This window comes from Triticum urartu, chromosome 1 (assembly GCF_003073215.2).
Source record: "Triticum urartu cultivar G1812 chromosome 1, Tu2.1, whole genome shotgun sequence".
Lineage (NCBI taxonomy): Eukaryota > Viridiplantae > Streptophyta > Magnoliopsida > Poales > Poaceae > Triticum > Triticum urartu.
This window is the reverse complement of record NC_053022.1, coordinates 151,277,778-151,294,316: the sequence shown is the minus strand read 5'-3', so window position 1 is coordinate 151,294,316 and position 16,539 is coordinate 151,277,778.

Genomic DNA, 16,539 nt, shown 5'->3' with positions numbered 1-16,539 from the left:
GTCGATGACGACTACTACTACTCGGGAGGTGCCTATTACTACGTGCAGCCCGCTGACGACGACCAGGTGTAGTTTAGGAAGATCCCGGGCAGGAGGCCTGCGCCTCTTTCGATCTGTATCCCAGTTTGTGCTAGCCTTCTTAAGGCGAACTTGTTTAACTTATGTCTGTACTCAGATATTGTTGCTTCCGCTGGCTCGTCTATGATCGAGCTCTTGTATTCGAGCCTTCGAGGCCCCTGGCTTGTAATATGATTCTTGTATGACTTACTTTATTTGTAGAGTTGTGTTGTGATATCTTCCCGTGAGTCCCTGATCTTGATCGTACACGTTTGCGTGTATGATTAGTGTACGATTGAATCGGGGGCGTCACAAGTTGGTATCAGAGCTTTCGAGGATCCAGTCAACTCTGACAACTGTGCAAGCAAGATGATCATACCCTCGAAATCACTACTATCTTTGCTATGCTAGATTGCTCGCTCTTTTGCTATGCAAATGCTACGATGCCTACCACTTGTTTTCAAGCCTCCCAAATTGCCATGTCAAACCTCTAACCCACCATGTCCTAGCAAACCGTTGATTGGCTATGTTACCGCTTTGCTCAGTCCCTCTTATAGCGTTGCTAGTTGCAGGTGAAGATTGGAGGCCGTTCCCTGTTGGAACATTTATTTACTTGTTGGGATATCATTATATTGCCATGTTATCTTAATGCATCTATATACTTGGTAAAGGGTGGAAGGCTCGGCCTCTCGCCTAGTGTTTTGTTCCACTCTTGCCGCCCTAGTTTCCGTCATATCGGTGTTATGTTCCCGGATTTTGCGTTCCTTACGCGGTTGGGTTATAATGGGAACCCCTTGATAGTTCGCCTTGATTAAAGCTTTTCCAGCAATGCCCAACCTTGGTTTTACCATTTGCCACATAGCCTCTTTTCCCTTGGGTTTCCGGAGCCCGAGGGTCATCTTATTTTAGCCCCCCCGGGCCAGTGCTCCTCTGAGTGTTGGTCCCACCGAGCGATGTCAGGGGCTACCAGGGGCAACTCTGGGCTAGCCTACCCAACGTCTTGCTCATCTGAGTGTGCCCTGAGAACGAGATATGTGCAGCTCCTATCGGGATTTGTCGGCACATTCGGGCAGTGTTGCTGGTCTTGTTTTAACTTGTCGAAGTGTCTTGAAGAACCGAGATACCGAGTCTGATCGGAACGTCTTGGGAGGAGGTCTATTCCTTCGTTGACCGTGAGAGCTTGTCATGGGCTAAGTTGGGACTCCCCTGCAGGGATTTGAACTTTCGAAAGCCGTGCCCGCGGTTATGGGCAGATGGGAATTTGTTAATGTCCGGTTGTAGATAACTTTAACCTTAACTTAATTAAAATGAATCAACAGTGTGAGTTACCATGATGGCCTCTTCTCGGCGGAGTCCGGGAAGTGGAGACGGTGTTGGAGTAATGTTTGCGCAGGTTGTACTCTAGTTTCTCGCTCGCGCTTGCCTCCTCTTCTCGCTCTCTTTTGCGAATAAGTTAGCCACCTTATATGCTAGTCGCTTGCTGCAGCTCCACATATTTTACCTTGCCTTACCTATAATCTTAAATAGTCTTGATCGCGAGGGTGCGAGATTGCTGAGTCCCTGTGGCTCACAGATTACTATTACACCAGATGCAGGGCCTGATGATTCCGCTCCAGGTGACGCGCTCGAGCTCAAGTGGGAGTTCGCCGAGGACTCTCAACGTTACTATGTTTCCTTTCCTGACGATCAGTAGTGTTGCCCAGTTGGGGGTGATCGGGACCGTGTCGCATGTTGGGTTCTCTTTTATTTTGGCGCCGTAGTCGGGCCATGAGTGTTTGAATGATGTAATGTTATTTATGTACTTGATTGACGTGGCGAGTGTAAGCCAACTATGTTATCTCCCCTTTATGATTTATATTACATGGGATGTTGTGAAGATTGCCTAACTTGCGACATATGCCTTCAATGCGATTATGCCTCTAAGTCGTGCCTCGACACGTGGGAGATATAGTCGCATCGAGGGTGTTACAATTTGGTAATCAGAGCCTTCCCCGACCTTAGGAGCCCCATTGCTTGATCGTTTTTAGCGGCCGTGTTGTGTCTAGAAAAATGTTTTGAGTCATTTAGGAATTATATATCGGAGAGTTTAGGAATTCTTTTTACTTCCCAGTCTCCTCATCGCTCTGGTAAGGCATCCTGACGTAGAGTTTTGACTCTTCTCTTCTCAAATGTCACTAAAATTTTTTTTAGGATCACGCGGGTATCATGCAATCGTTCCGATGGTTTTATGATGAGAACATTGTCTTGGTGCCTCCTGTCAGGGGTTTTGTGGAAGTGTCCCAGGGAGTTGAGCTCTGAGGTGTTGTCATCATAATTTTATCGTTGCAATTCTGGAATACCTGAGTCTAGTACGCCGACATCGAAAATCTCTTTTATGCAGTTCGTTGGTGAGATAACCTCGACGCCACCCAGTACTGGGGCGGGAGTTTGGAAGTATCGCCATAACTTGTATAACGGATGCTTTTCGAAGGTTGAGGTAGATGGTTTCCGAAGGTTTCTTGGTTATGTGTTGAAGGATGGATATAGCTGGATGTAGGATTTGCTAGTTTGGGTGAGATATTATGCTTCCCCTGTATCCCCAACACCTGATTGCATAACCGGAAAGGTTCGGGAGTTTCATAGGTGGGAATTCTTGTAGCTCTAGTTCTTCTTCCACGGATATTGGTTTGAGATTGGGATTTCTTACTGATTATTCATTCTTGATCCGTACCTTGTTGATTTATTTCTCTACCTTAATTCTGCGCGGCTTCTCAATTTATGGATATGTGACCATTTCAAGAGGAATGCATTCGTTCGTTTTGTTCGGATGTGAAGACTATATGTTGCAATTTTCATTCCGTTGGATTCAGCTTCAATATTTGCCTATCAATGTGCTAATGGCGGTCAACCTCTTCAGGATGGCTCCTCCAACGCGCACGACTCCGAATCCTGATCCGCCACCACCCCCCCTCCTCCGGAGGCATGGCAAGCTGTGATGAACACAACCAATGCAAACACACAATTGATCATGCAAATTCTCCAAGAGCGCAATCAAGGAAACCAAGGGAACCAAGGCAACAATCAGAATCACTTTGCTACACTCAACCAGTTCCTTGCTAATGGGCCAAAGACTTTCAGCAATTGTGTTGAGGCAATCGATGCTAACGATTGGCTAGTGGATCTGTGCAAGCATTTCGAGTGCAGTAACGTCAGGCCTGAGGACTTTGTCAAATTCGCTTCCTTCCAACTCAAAGATCAAGCTGCAGAATGGTTCCAGTAGTACAAGGACTACAGAGGTGGATGTGTTATCACTTGGGATGAATTCCGTCAAGATTTCCGAGCTCATCATATTCCTCAGAGCGTGGTTGAAAGCAAGCGTGAGGAATTCCGCAACTTGAAGCAAGGCTCTTTGTCTGTCTATGACTACAACAAGTTGTTTCAGAAGCTCGCCCGCTTTGCCTAGCAGGACGTCCCTGATGAGAAGAGCATGATATACCAGTTCAGGGGTGGTCTCAGAGAAGAAATCCAGCTCGCTCTTATTCTCTTTGAGCCCTTGAGGTACGATGAGTTCTACAACATGGCACTGAAGCAAGAGGCTGCTCAGTTGAGGTGTGATGCTTCCAAGGAGCGAGTCAGAGATGTTACTCCTTCTTCCTCTACTCAAGTGGCCAAGCAGCAGAAGTATTGGCTTCCTCCTCCTCCGTTTCATCAGCCGCATCAGCAGAAGAGCAAAGGTGGCAGTGGTTCTTCCCACCCACCCAACCCTGGCTTTCAGAACAAGACTTCGTCTCAAGCTCCAAGATCGAGTGCTGCGTATCACCATCCGCTTTCAGAGGTCATGTGCAACAAGTGCCAACAGAAGGGTCACTATGCCAACAAGTGTTTCAACCAGAGGCATCTTCCTCCTCCTCCTCCTCCTGTGAGATCGGCAAGTACAGCTGTGGTCAAGCATAACCCCAAGTCCGCCAAGGTCAACTTGCTGAATGCAGCTCAGGCAGAGGACTCACCAGATGTGATCATGGGTAACCTTCCTGCTAAAGACATTCCCGCAAGAGTTCTTTTTGACACTGGTGCATCTTTATCATTTTTATCGAAGCCTTTTGCATCTATGCATGATGTGCATACTATTGATTTGCCTAAGCCGATAGCGGTTTCTTCTCCGGGTTTGTTCATGAACACCAAAATGATGGCTCCGGATGTTACTATCACGTTGGGCGATTACAAGTTTCTTTCTTCTCCAATGGTTCTTGGTAACTCGGATATTGATCTTATTCTCGGAATGGATTGGCTTTCTAAGCACAAGGCGCATCTTGATTGTGCTGCCAGGCAGATTCAATTGACTCATTCGTCTGAGGATGTAATTGTCTTTGCCACTCGTGATGATACCATCCGTCTGTTTTCCCTCAATGAGAAGGGTGAACTGGATGCTATCTCGCAGATTCCAGTCGTTTGCGAATATCAAGACGTCTTTCCAGAAGAGCTTCCAGGAATGCCTCCGCACTGGCCAGTTGAATTTGTTATTGATCTTGAGCCTGGCACGGAACCTGTGTGCAAACGTCCTTACAAGCTCGGACCTGAAGAGTTGAAGGAGCTGAAGAAGCAACTCGATATTCAAGAGAAAATGGGTCTCATCCGGCCTAGTTCTTCTCCGTGGGGTTGTGGTGTTCTTTTTGTGAAGAAGAAGGATGGAACGGACCGACTTTGTGTTGATTACCGTCCATTGAACAAGAAGACCATCAAGAACAAATACCCACTTCCCAACATCAACGAGCTGTTCGAACAACTCAAAGGTGCCCAAGTATTCTCCAAGCTTGATCTCCGTATGGGTTATCATCAGATTCGAATCCGTGAGCAAGATATTCCCAAGACGGCTTTCAGGACAAGCTTTGGTTCATATGAATACACTGTCATGTCTTTTGGCCTCGTCAACGCTCCTCCGACGTTCTCTCGCATGATGAACCTCATCTTCAACGCCTACACCAATGACTTCGTTTTGGTCTATCTCGACGACATTCTGGTTTTCTCGAAGAACAAGGAAGATCATGCCAAGCACTTGCGTTTGGTACTCGATAAGCTCAGGAAACATCAGTTCTACGCCAAGTTCTCCAAGTGTGAATTTTGGCTTGACGAGGTTCTTTATCTTGGTCATATCATCTCTGCCAAGGGCATTGCCGTGAATCCTGAGAAGGTGTCTGCAATTGTGAATTGGGAACCTCCTCAGAACGTGAAGCAACTCCGTAGCTTCCTCGGTCTCGCAAGTTATTGCCGAAGATTTGTTGAAAACTTTTCTAAGATCATGAAGCCTCTCTCTAATCTTCTCCAGAAGCACGTCAAGTATGCTTGGTCTCCGGAGTGTGACATTGCTTTCAACACTTTGAAAGAGAAATTGATCACTGCTCCAGTTCTAACTCCGCCTGATGAATCCAAACCGTACGAGGTCTTTTGTGATGCCTCTCTCCAAGGTCTTGGCGCAGTATTGATGCAAGAGAAGAAAGTTGTTGCTTATACCTCTCGTCAGTTGAAGCCTAATGAGAAGAACTACCCCACTCATGATCTCGAGTTGGCGGCAGTTGTGCATGCTCTTTTGACTTGGAGACATCTTCTATTGGGAAGAAAAGTGGATATTTTCACTGATCACAAGAGTCTCAAGTACATCTTCACTCAGCCTAATCTCAACCTCAGGCAAACTCGATGGGTCGAAATGATTCAAGAGTATAATTCGAGTATCGAGTATACTCCAGGCAAGGCCAATGTGATTGCTGACGCATTGAGCAGGAAAGCTTATTATAACAGTCTGATTCTCAAGCCTTATCAACCCGAGCTTTGTGAAGCTTTCCGCAAACTTAATCTGCAAGTTGTTCCTCAAGGTTTCCTCGCCAACCTTCAAGTCTCTCCTACCTTGGAAGACCAGATGCGCCAAGCTCAGCTTCTTGATGCTATGGTGAAAAAGGTGAAGATTGGGATTGCCAAGAGTCAACCCAAGTGCAAGTGCTACCGCCTTGATGACAAGGATACTCTTTTCTTTGAGGATCGTATTGTTGTACCCAAAGGTGACCTTCGTAAAGTGATCATGAATGAGGCTCACAATTCTCTCCTCTCCATCCACCCTGGGAGCACGAAGATGTATCAGGACCTCAGCAGGCTTATTGGTGGACTCGAATGAAGCGCGAGATTGCTCAGTTCGTGAATGAATGTGATGTCTGCAGAAGAGTGAAGGCAGAACACCAAAGGCCAGCTGGTCTCCTCCAACCTCTTGCCATCCCAGAATGGAAGTTTGACCACATTGAGATGGATTTCGTGACTGGGTTTCCAAAGTCCAAGCGTGGCAATGATGCTATATTCATTGTCACCGACAAACTCACTAAAGTGGCTCACTTTCTACCTATCAAAGAGTCGATCACTGCAGCTCAATTGGCGGAACTCTATACCTCTCGGATTGTCTTTCTGCATGGTATTCCACAAGTGATCTCTTCAGACCGTGGCAGCATCTTTACATCCAAGTTTTGGGATTCTTTCCAGAAGGCCATGGGCACTAACATCCGCTTCAGCACAACTTTCCATCCTCAAACTAGCGGTCAAGTCGAGCGTGTCAACCAGATTCTTGAAGATATGCTCAGGGCTTGTGTGATCTCCTTCGGCATGAAGTGGGAGGATTGTCTTCCTTATGCTGAATTCTCCTACAACAACAGTTTTCAAGCAAGTTCGGGCAAGGCCCCATTTGAAATTCTGTATGGCAGGAAGTGCCGTACCCGTCTCAACTGGTTTGAAACCGGTGAAACTTAGCTTTTGGGTAATGACTTAATCACAGAGGCAGAGGAAATGTGCAAAGTCATTCGAGATAACCTCAAAGCAGCCCAATCCCGTCATAAGAGCTACTATGATAGTAAGCACCACGATTTGGCTTTCGAGATCGGAGATCATGTTTACCTCCATGTCTCTCCTATGAAAGGTACTCGTCACTTCAGTATCAAAGGGAAGCTTGCCCCTAGATACGTGGGACCTTTCAAGATTGTCAGCAAGAGAGGCGACCTCGCCTATCAACTCGAGCTTCCTTCAAACTTTGCAAATGTTCATGACGTGTTCCATGTCTCTCAGCTCCGAAAGTGCTTCAAGACTCCTGATCGCACCGTCAACTTCGAGGACATTGAGCTCCAAGAAGATCTCTCCTATCGTGAGCACCCAGTTGCTATTCTTGAAGAGACTGAACGCAAGACTCGCAACAAGTCAATCAAATTTCTCAAAGTCAAGTGGTCACACCATTCCGACCGTGAAGCTACCTGGGAACGCGAGGATCACCTCCGTTCTGAGTACCCGGCGTTCTTTCAGTCCTAGATCTCAGGACGAGATCCTTTTGTAGTGGTGGAGTGTTGTAACACCCCGGTTGTAACTTTCCCAATTTGTACTCCAACTCTTGCCGTTTCGGCGTTAAGTTATTTTATTTTCTCGGGTTCTGGTCTTTGCCTCCGTGTGTTGTTATCGTTGTCATGCATCTCATATCAAGTCATCATGTGCATTGCATTTGCATACGTGCTCATCTCTTGCATTCGAGCATTTTCCCCGTTGTCCGTTTTGCATTCCAGCGCTTCGTTCTCCTCCAGTGGTCATTTCTAGCTTTCTTTCGTGTGTGGGGATTAAACATTTACGGATTGGACCAAGACTTGCCAAGCGGCCTTGGTTTACTACCGATAGACCGCCTGTCAAGTTTCATATCATTTGGACTTCGTTTGATACTCCAACGGTTAACCGAGGGACCGAAAAGGCCTCATGTGTGTTGCAGCCCAACACCCCTCCAATTTGGCCCAAAACCCACCTAAGCCTTCTCCATCATCTAGATCGTTCGATCACGATCGCGTGGCCGAAAACCGCACCCGCACCTCATTTGGACTCTCCTAGCTCCTCCTATGCCTATATAAAGACCCCTTCCCCGAAATCCGGATCCCCCTCTCCTCAAACCCTAATCCAGATCCGCGCCGGCCGGACACGTCGCCGCGCCGGACACGCGCCCGCCGCCCGCAGCCAGTGGCAGCGCGCCACGTGGCCATCCCCGCCGCCGCCGCAGCCCGCTCGGGCCCGGGGCAGGCCCTCCCGGCCCAGCCGCCCCGGCCGCCGCCTCCCGCGCCGCCGCCTCCTGCCGCCTCCGCCGCGCGCCGCCGTCGCGCCCCGCTCGGTGGTCCGCACCTCGCCGAGCCTGCCGGCCCCCGCCGCCCGCTCCGCGCGGGCCGGGACGCCGCGCCGCACCTCGCCTCGGTCGCCCCGCCGCCTCCTCGCAGCCCTCGTCGCCGGCAAGGCCGCCCCGGCGAGCCCCCTCCGTCCGGCAAGCTCCCGTCGCCGGGGAACGACGGATCCGGCGCTACAGTGCGATGCCGGATCCTCGATTTCCGGCGTCGGGTCAAACCCTAGATCCGGAGGTTGAATTTTTCCTAAGTCCGAAATTCCAGATCCATGTGCCCTTCTTCCTAGCCCCGTAACTTTGCATCCGTAGCTCCGATTCATGCATATAGCATATCAAAATGTTCATCTCAGAGAGTACATCATTTCATTCCATTGCATCATTTTCATTTGAGTTCATCTTGATGCCCGAAATGCTGTTAGAAGAGGGCTACTTGAGTTAATTGTCAGATCTGCTACTCCGTTTAGGTTTTTGTCATTTTTGCCATGATTAATGTGTGCATGATATGCCATTGATGCTCTACATATGTTTTGTTAAGGGTTTTGCCATCTTTCCAGAGGTGCAACCCATGTATTTTTGTGATGTGTGAGGTGACTTGTGCAAGCTTGCAAAGTGGTGCACTCGGTAATTCTGTTTTCAGGGACTTAGCAATTTCACTAAGTCCTGGAGCTGTTTATCTCATGATGCCATATGTTCATGTTGTTTCCTAGTGATCCGTGCCTCTTTTGAGGATGATCAGTAAGGATGTTTTGTTAATATTGTAGTGCTCTATCCATCCATGTCTTTGTTTGCAATTATGGAGCACCCTAGCTTGAGTCAATCGAGCTCTACTTTTGCTACTTTGTGAATCTGGGCAGATTGTCAACTTGTTTGCAATTTTGCCGATGATGTTGTAGTTGATCCGTGCATGCTATGCTATTGTTCTTGCCATGTCTAGCTTGCATTTTGTGCCTTCTTGATGGGTGTATGCTTGTCTTGCCATGACTTGCACCGTAGTGAGTGCATCGAGCTCGTAAACATGCCTACTTGAGTTATATTTCAGCATGTGTCAGTTTTCACTAAGTATGAAAACTGATTATGTTTTTGCTATGTTCACATGCTTGCAATTGTATTTTCTGATCCCTTTTGGCTCAAGGTCACTAAGGGACTTTTGTTAAGCTCTTTGAGTAGCTCCATGCCATGCTTTACTTTGCCATGTTCAGGTCCTGTAGCATGTAGTTTTGTTGCTCCGAAGAGGGCTACCTGATCTGAAATTCCAGACAAGTGTTAATTTCACTAAGTCTGAGATCTGTTTGCCATATGCATTTTTGCCATGCTTGTTTGAACCTGTTAATGGATGAATTTGGCCGTAGCTCAGTGCTAGACTTTTGTTAAGCATCTTGTGTGCATCCCTGCCATGTATTTTTGTCATGTTTGGGTGCTGTAGCATGTTCATCTCATTGCATTTAGATGCCTACTTGCTGTAAATCGCAGACCGGTGTCATTTTTGAATCGCTTGCCATTTCCAAACCGTAACTCCGATTCCGGCGTTCTTTATATCGTTTTCAAGCGATTTCATCTCATCTTTCCAGTGGCACACTTGGATTTCCATGTTGAGGCCAGGTTCATGCATTTCCTGTCATATCTTGCATTTGGCATCCCGCATCACATCCCGCAATACTTTGCATCGTGTGTTTGAGTTTGCACGTGGTTGATTGTATCCTTGTTGTGTCTTGTTTGGGTAGAGCCGGGAGACGAGTTCGCTAACGAGGAGCCCGTTGAGTTTGCTTTCGAGGATCCAGTCAACTCTGACAACTTTGCAGGCAAGATGATCATACCCTCGAAATCACTACTATCTTTGCTATGCTAGTTGCTCGCTCTTTTGCTATGCCAATGCTACGATGCCTACCACTTGCTTTCAAGCCTCCCAAATTGCCATGTCAAACCTCAGCCTCCCAAATTGCCATGTCAAACCTCTAACCCACCTTGTCCTAGCAAACCGTTGATTGGCTATGTTACCGCTTTGCTCAGCCCCTCTTATAGCGTTGTTAGTTGCAGGTGAAGATTGGAGGCCGTTCCTTGTTGGAACATTTATTTACTTGTTGGGATATCATTATATTATCTTGTTATCTTAATGCATCTATATACTTGGTAAAGGGTGGAAGGCTCGGCCTCTCTCCTAGTGTTTTGTTCCACTCTTGCCGCCCTAGTTTCCGTCATATCGGTGTTATGTTCCCGGATTTTGCGTTCCTTACGCGGTTGGGTTATAATGGGAACCCCTTGATAGTTCGCCTTGATTAAAGCTTTTCCAGCAATGCCCAACCTTGGTTTTACCATTCGCCACCTAGCCTTTTCTTTCCCTTGGGTTCTGCAGACTCAAGGGTCATCATTATTTTAACCCCCCCGGGCCAGTGCTCCTCTGAGTGTTGGTCCAAACTAGAGCCCCTTGCAGCGCCACCTCGGGGAAACTCGAGGGCTGGTTTTAGTTGTACGGATTTCTTATCTGAGTGTGCCCTGAGAAACAGATATGTGCAGCTCCTATCGGGATTTGTCGGCACATTCGGGCGGTGTTGCTGGTCTTGTTTTAACCTCTCGAAGTGTCTTGAATTACTGAGATACCGAGTCTGATCGGAACGTCTTGGGAGGAGGTCTATTCCTTCGTTGACCGTGAGAGCTTGTCATGGGCTAAGTTGGGACTCCCCTGCAGGGATTGAACTTTCGAAAGCCGTGCCCGCGGTTATGGGCAGATGGGAATTTGTTAATGTCCGGTTGTAGATAACTTGAACCTTAATTTAATTAAAATGAATCAATTGAGTGTGTTACCGTGATGGCCTCTTCTCGGAGGAGTCCGGGAAGCAGACACGGTGTTGGAGTAATGTTTGCGCAGGTGGTTCTCTAGTTTCTCGCTCGCGCCTTGCCTCCTCTTCTCGCTCTCTTTTGCGAATAAGTTAGCCACCATACTTGCTAGTCGCTTGCTGCAGCTCCACATATTTCTACCTTGCCATACCTATAAGCTTAAATAGTCTTGATCGCGAGGGTGCGAGATTGCTGAGTCCCTGTGGCTCATAGATTACTATTACACCAGATGCAGGGCCTGATTATTCCGCTCCAGGAGACGCGTTTGAGCTCAAGTGGGAGTTCGATGAGGACTCTCAACGTTACTATGTTTCCTTTCCCGATGATTACTAGTGGTGCCCAGTTGGGGGTGAAAGGGACCGTTGTCGCATGTTGGGTTCTCTTTTATTTTGGCGCCGTAGTCGGGCCATGAGTGTTTGGATGATGTAATGTTATTTATGTACTTGATTGACGTGGCGAGTGTAAGCCAACTATGTTATCTCCCCTTTATTATGCATATTACATGGGATGTTGTGAAGATTGCCTAACTTGCGACATATGCCTTCAATGCGATTATGCCTCTAAGTCGTGCCTCAACACGTGGGAGATATAGTCGCATCGAGGGTGTTACAAGTTGGTAATCAGAGCCTTCCCCGACCTTAGAAGCCCCATTGCTTGATCGCTTTTAGCGGCCGAGTTGTGTCTAGAAAAATGTTTTGAGTCATCTAGGAATTATATATCGGAGAGTTTAGGAATTCTGTTTACTTCCCAGTCTCCTCATCGCTCTGGTAAGGCATCCTGACGTAGAGTTTTGACTCTTCTCTTCTCAAATTTCACTAAAAATTTTTTAGGATCACGCGGGTATCTTGGAATCGTTCTGATGGTTTTATGATGAGAACATTGTCTTGGTGCCTCCTGTCAGGGGTTTAGTGGAAGTGTCCCGGGGAGTTGAGCTCTGAGGTGTTGTCATCATAATTTTATCGTTGCAGTTCTGGAATACCTGAGTTTAGTATGCCGACATCGAAAATCTCTTTTATGCAGTTCGTTGGTGAGATAACCTCGACGCCAACCAGTACTGGGGCAGGAGTTCGGGAGTATCGCCATAACTTGTATAACGGATGCTTTTCGAAGGTTGAGGTAGATGGTTTCCGAAGGTTTCTTGGTTATGTGTTGACAGCTATGACCATGATTACGCCAAGCTATTTAGGTGAGACTATAGAATACTCAAGCTTGCATGCCTGCAGGTCGACTCTAGAGGATCCCCGGGTACCGAGCTCGAATTCTAGTAGCTCTAGTTCTTCTTCCACGGATATTGGTTTGAGATTGGGATTTCTTACCGATTATTCGTTCTTGATCCGTACCTTGTTGATTTATTTCTCTACCTTAATTCTACGTGGCTTCTCAATTTATGGATATGTGACCATTTCAAGAGAAATGCATTCGTTCATTTTGTTCGGATGTGAAGACTATATGTTGCAATTTTCATTCCATTGGATTCAGCTTCAATATTTGTCTGTCAATGTGCTAATGGTGGTCAACCTCTTCAGGATGGCTCCTCCAACGCGCACGACTCCGAATCCTGATCTGCCACCACCTCCACCTCCTCCAGAGGCATGGCAAGCTGTGATGGCCGCAACCAATGCAAACACACAGTTGATCATGCAAATTCTCCAAGAGCGCAATCAAGGCAACCAAGGGAATCAAGGCAGCAATCAGAATCACTTTGCTTCACTCAACCAGTTCCTTGCTAACGGGCCAAAGACTTTTAGCAATTGTGTTGAGGCAACCAATGCTGATGATTGGCTTGTGGATCTGTGCAAGCATTTCGAGTGCAGTAACGTCAGGCCTGAGGACTTTGTTAAGTTCGCTTCCTTCCAACTCAAAGATCAAGCTGCAGAATGGTTCCAGCAGTACAAGGACTCCAGAGGTGGACGTGTTATCACTTGGGATGATTTCCGTCGAGATTTCCGAGCTCATCATATTCCCCAGAGCGTGGTTGAAAGCAAGCGTGAGGAATTTCGCAATCTGAAGCAAGGCTCTTTGTCTGTCTATGACTACAACAAGTTGTTTCAGAAGCTCGCCCGCTTTGCCTAGCAGGACGTCCCTGATGAGAAGAGCATGATATACCAGTTCAGGGGTGGTCTCAGAGAAGATATTCAGCTAGCTCTTGTTCTCTTCGAGCCCTTGAGATACGATGAGTTCTACAACATGGCACTGAAGCAAGAGGCTGCTCAGTTGAGGTGTGATGCTTCCAAGAAGCGAGCCAGAGATGTTACTCCTTCTTCCTCTACTCAAGTGGCCAAGCAGCAGAAGTTTTGGCTTCCTCCTCCTCCGTTCCCTCAGCCGTATCAGCAGAAGAGCAAAGGTGGTAGTGGTTCTTCCCCCCCCCCCAACCCTACCTTTCAGAACAAGACTTCGTCTCAAGCTCCAAGATCGAGTGCTCCGTACCACCGCCCGCTTTCAGAGGTCACGTGCAACAAGTGCCAACAGAAGGGTCACTATGCCAACAAGTGTTTCAACCAAAGGCGTGTTCCTCCTCCTCCTCCTGTCATATCGGCAAGTACAGTTGTGGTCAAGCATAACCCCAAGTACGCCAAGGTCAATTTGATGAATGCAGCTCAGGCAGAGGACTCGTCAGATGTGATCATGGGAACACCCCGGATGTAACTTTCCCAATTTGTACTCCAACTCTTGCCGTTTCTGGCGTTAAGTTATATTTATTTCCTCGGGTTCGGGTCTTTGTCTCCATGTGTTGTTATCATCAAATCCGAATCCGTGAGCAAGATATTCCCAAGACGGCTTTCAGGACAAGCTTTGGTTCATATGAATACACTGTCATGTCTTTTGGCCTCGTCAACGCTCCTCCGACGTTCTCTCACATGATGAACTTCATCTTCAACGCCTACACCAATGACTTCGTTTTGGTCTATCTCGACGATATTCTGGTTTTCTCCAAGAACAAGGAAGATCATGCCAAGCACTTGCGTTTGGTTCTTGATAAGCTCAGGGAACATCAGTTCTACGCCAAGTTCTCCAAGTGTGAATTTTGGCTCGATGAGGTTCTTTATCTTGGTCATATCATCTCTGCCAAGGGCATTGCCGTGAATCCTGAGAAGGTGTCTGCAATTGTGAATTGGGAACCTCCTCAGAACATGAAGCAACTCCGTAGCTTCCTCGGTCTCGGAAGCTATTGCCGAAGATTCGTTGAAAACTTTTCTAAGATCGTGAAGCCTCTCTCTAATCTTCTTCAGAAGCACGTCAAGTACGTTTGGTCTCCGGAGTGTGACATTGCTTTCAACACTTTGAAAGAGAAATTGATCACTGCTCCAGTTCTCACTCCGCCTGATGAATCCAAGCCGTACGAGGTCTTTTGTGATGCCTCTCTCCAAGGTCTTGGCGCAGTATTGATGCAAGAGAAGAAAGTTGTTGCTTATACATCTCGCCAGTTGAAGCCTAATGAGAAGAACTACCCCACTCATGATCTCGAGTTGGCGGCAGTGGTGCATGCTCTTTTGACTTGGAGACATCTTCTATTGGGAAGAAAAGTGGACATTTTCACTGATCACAAGAGTCTCAAGTACATCTTCACTCAGCCTAATCTCAACCTCAGGCAGACTCGATGGGTCAAAATTATTCAAGAGTATAATCCGAGTATTGAGTATACTCCAGGCAAGGCCAATGTGATTGCTGACGCATTGAGCAGAAAAGCTTACTGCAACAGTCTGATTCTCAAGCCTTATCAACCCGAGCTTTGTGAAGCTTTCCGCAAACTTAACCTGCAAGTTGTTCCTCAGGGTTTCCTCGCCAACCTTCTAGTCTCTCCTACCTTGGAAGACCAGATTCGCCAAGCCCAGCTTCTTGATGCTATGGTGAAAAAGGTGAAGTTTGGGATTGCCAGGAGCCAGTCCAAGTACAAGTGCTACCGCCTTGATGACAAGGACACTCTCTTCTTCGAGGATCGTATTGTTGTACCCAAAGGTGACCTTCGTAAAGTGATCATGAACGAGGCTCACAATTCTCTCCTCTCCATCCACCTTGGGAGCACGAAGATGTATCAGGACCTCAAGCAAGCTTATTGGTGGACTCGAATGAAGCGCGAGATCGCTCAATTCATGAATGAATGTGATGTCTGCAGAAGAGTGAAGGCAGAACACCAAAGACCAGCTGGTCTCCTCCAACCTCTTGCCATTCCAGAATGGAAGTTTGACCACATTGAAATGGACTTCGTGACCGGGTTTCCAAAGTCCAAGCGTGGCAATGATGCTATATTCGTTGTCATCGACAAACTCACCAAAGTGTCTCACTTTCTGCCTATCAAAGAGTCGATCACTGCAGCTCAATTGGCGGAACTCTACACCTCTCGTATTGTCTCTCTGCACGGTATTCCACAAGGGATCTCTTCAGACCGTGGCAGCATCTTTACCTCGAAGTTTTGGGATTCTTTTCAGAAGGCCATGGGCACCAACATCCGCTTCAGCACAACTTTCCATCCTCAAACAAGCGGTCAAGTCGAGCGTGTCAACCAGATTCTTGAAGATATGCTCAGGGCTTGTGTGATCTCTTTCGGCATGAAGTGGGAGGATTGTCTTCCTTATGCTGAATTCTCCTACAACAACAGTTTTCAAGCAAGTTCGGGCAAGGCCCCATTTGAAATTCTGTATGGCAGGAAGTGCCGTACCCCTCTCAACTGGTCTGAAACCGGTGAACGTCAGCTTTTGGGTAATGACTTAATCACAGAGGCAGAAGAAATGTGCAAAGTCATTCGAGATAACCTCAAAGCAGCCCAATCCCGTCAGAAGAGCTACTATGATAGTAAGCACCATGATTTGGCTTTCGAGATCGGAGATCATGTTTACCTCCGTGTCTCTCCTATGAAAGGTACTCGTCGCTTCGGTATCAAAGGGAAGCTTGCCCCCAGATACGTGGGACCTTTCGAGATTGTCAGCAAGAGAGGCGACCTCGCCTATCAACTCGAGCTTCCTTCAAACTTTGCAAATGTTCATGACGTGTTCCATGTCTCTCAGCTTCGAAAGTGCTTCAAGACTCCTGACCGCACCGTCAACTTCGAGGACATTGAGCTCCAAGAAGATCTCTCTTATCATGAGCACCCAGTTGCTATTCTTGAAGAGACTGAACGCAAGACTCGCAACAAGTCAATCAAATTTCTCAAAGTCAAGTGGTCACACCATTCCGACCGTGAAGCTACCTGGGAATGCGAGGATCACCTCCGTTCTAAGTACCCGGCGTTCTTTCAGTCCTAGATCTCGGGACGAGATCTTTTCATAATTGTGGAGTGTTGTAACACCCCGAATGTAACTTTCCCAATTTGTACTCCAACTCTTGCCGTTTCCGGCGTTAAGTTATATTTATTTCCTCGAGTTCGGGTCTTTGTATCCGTGTGTTATTATCGTTGTCATGCATCTCATATCATGTCATCATGTGCATTGCATTTGCATACGTGTTCGTCTCATGCATTCGAGCATTTTCCCCGTTGTCCGTTTTGCATTCCGGCGCTTCGT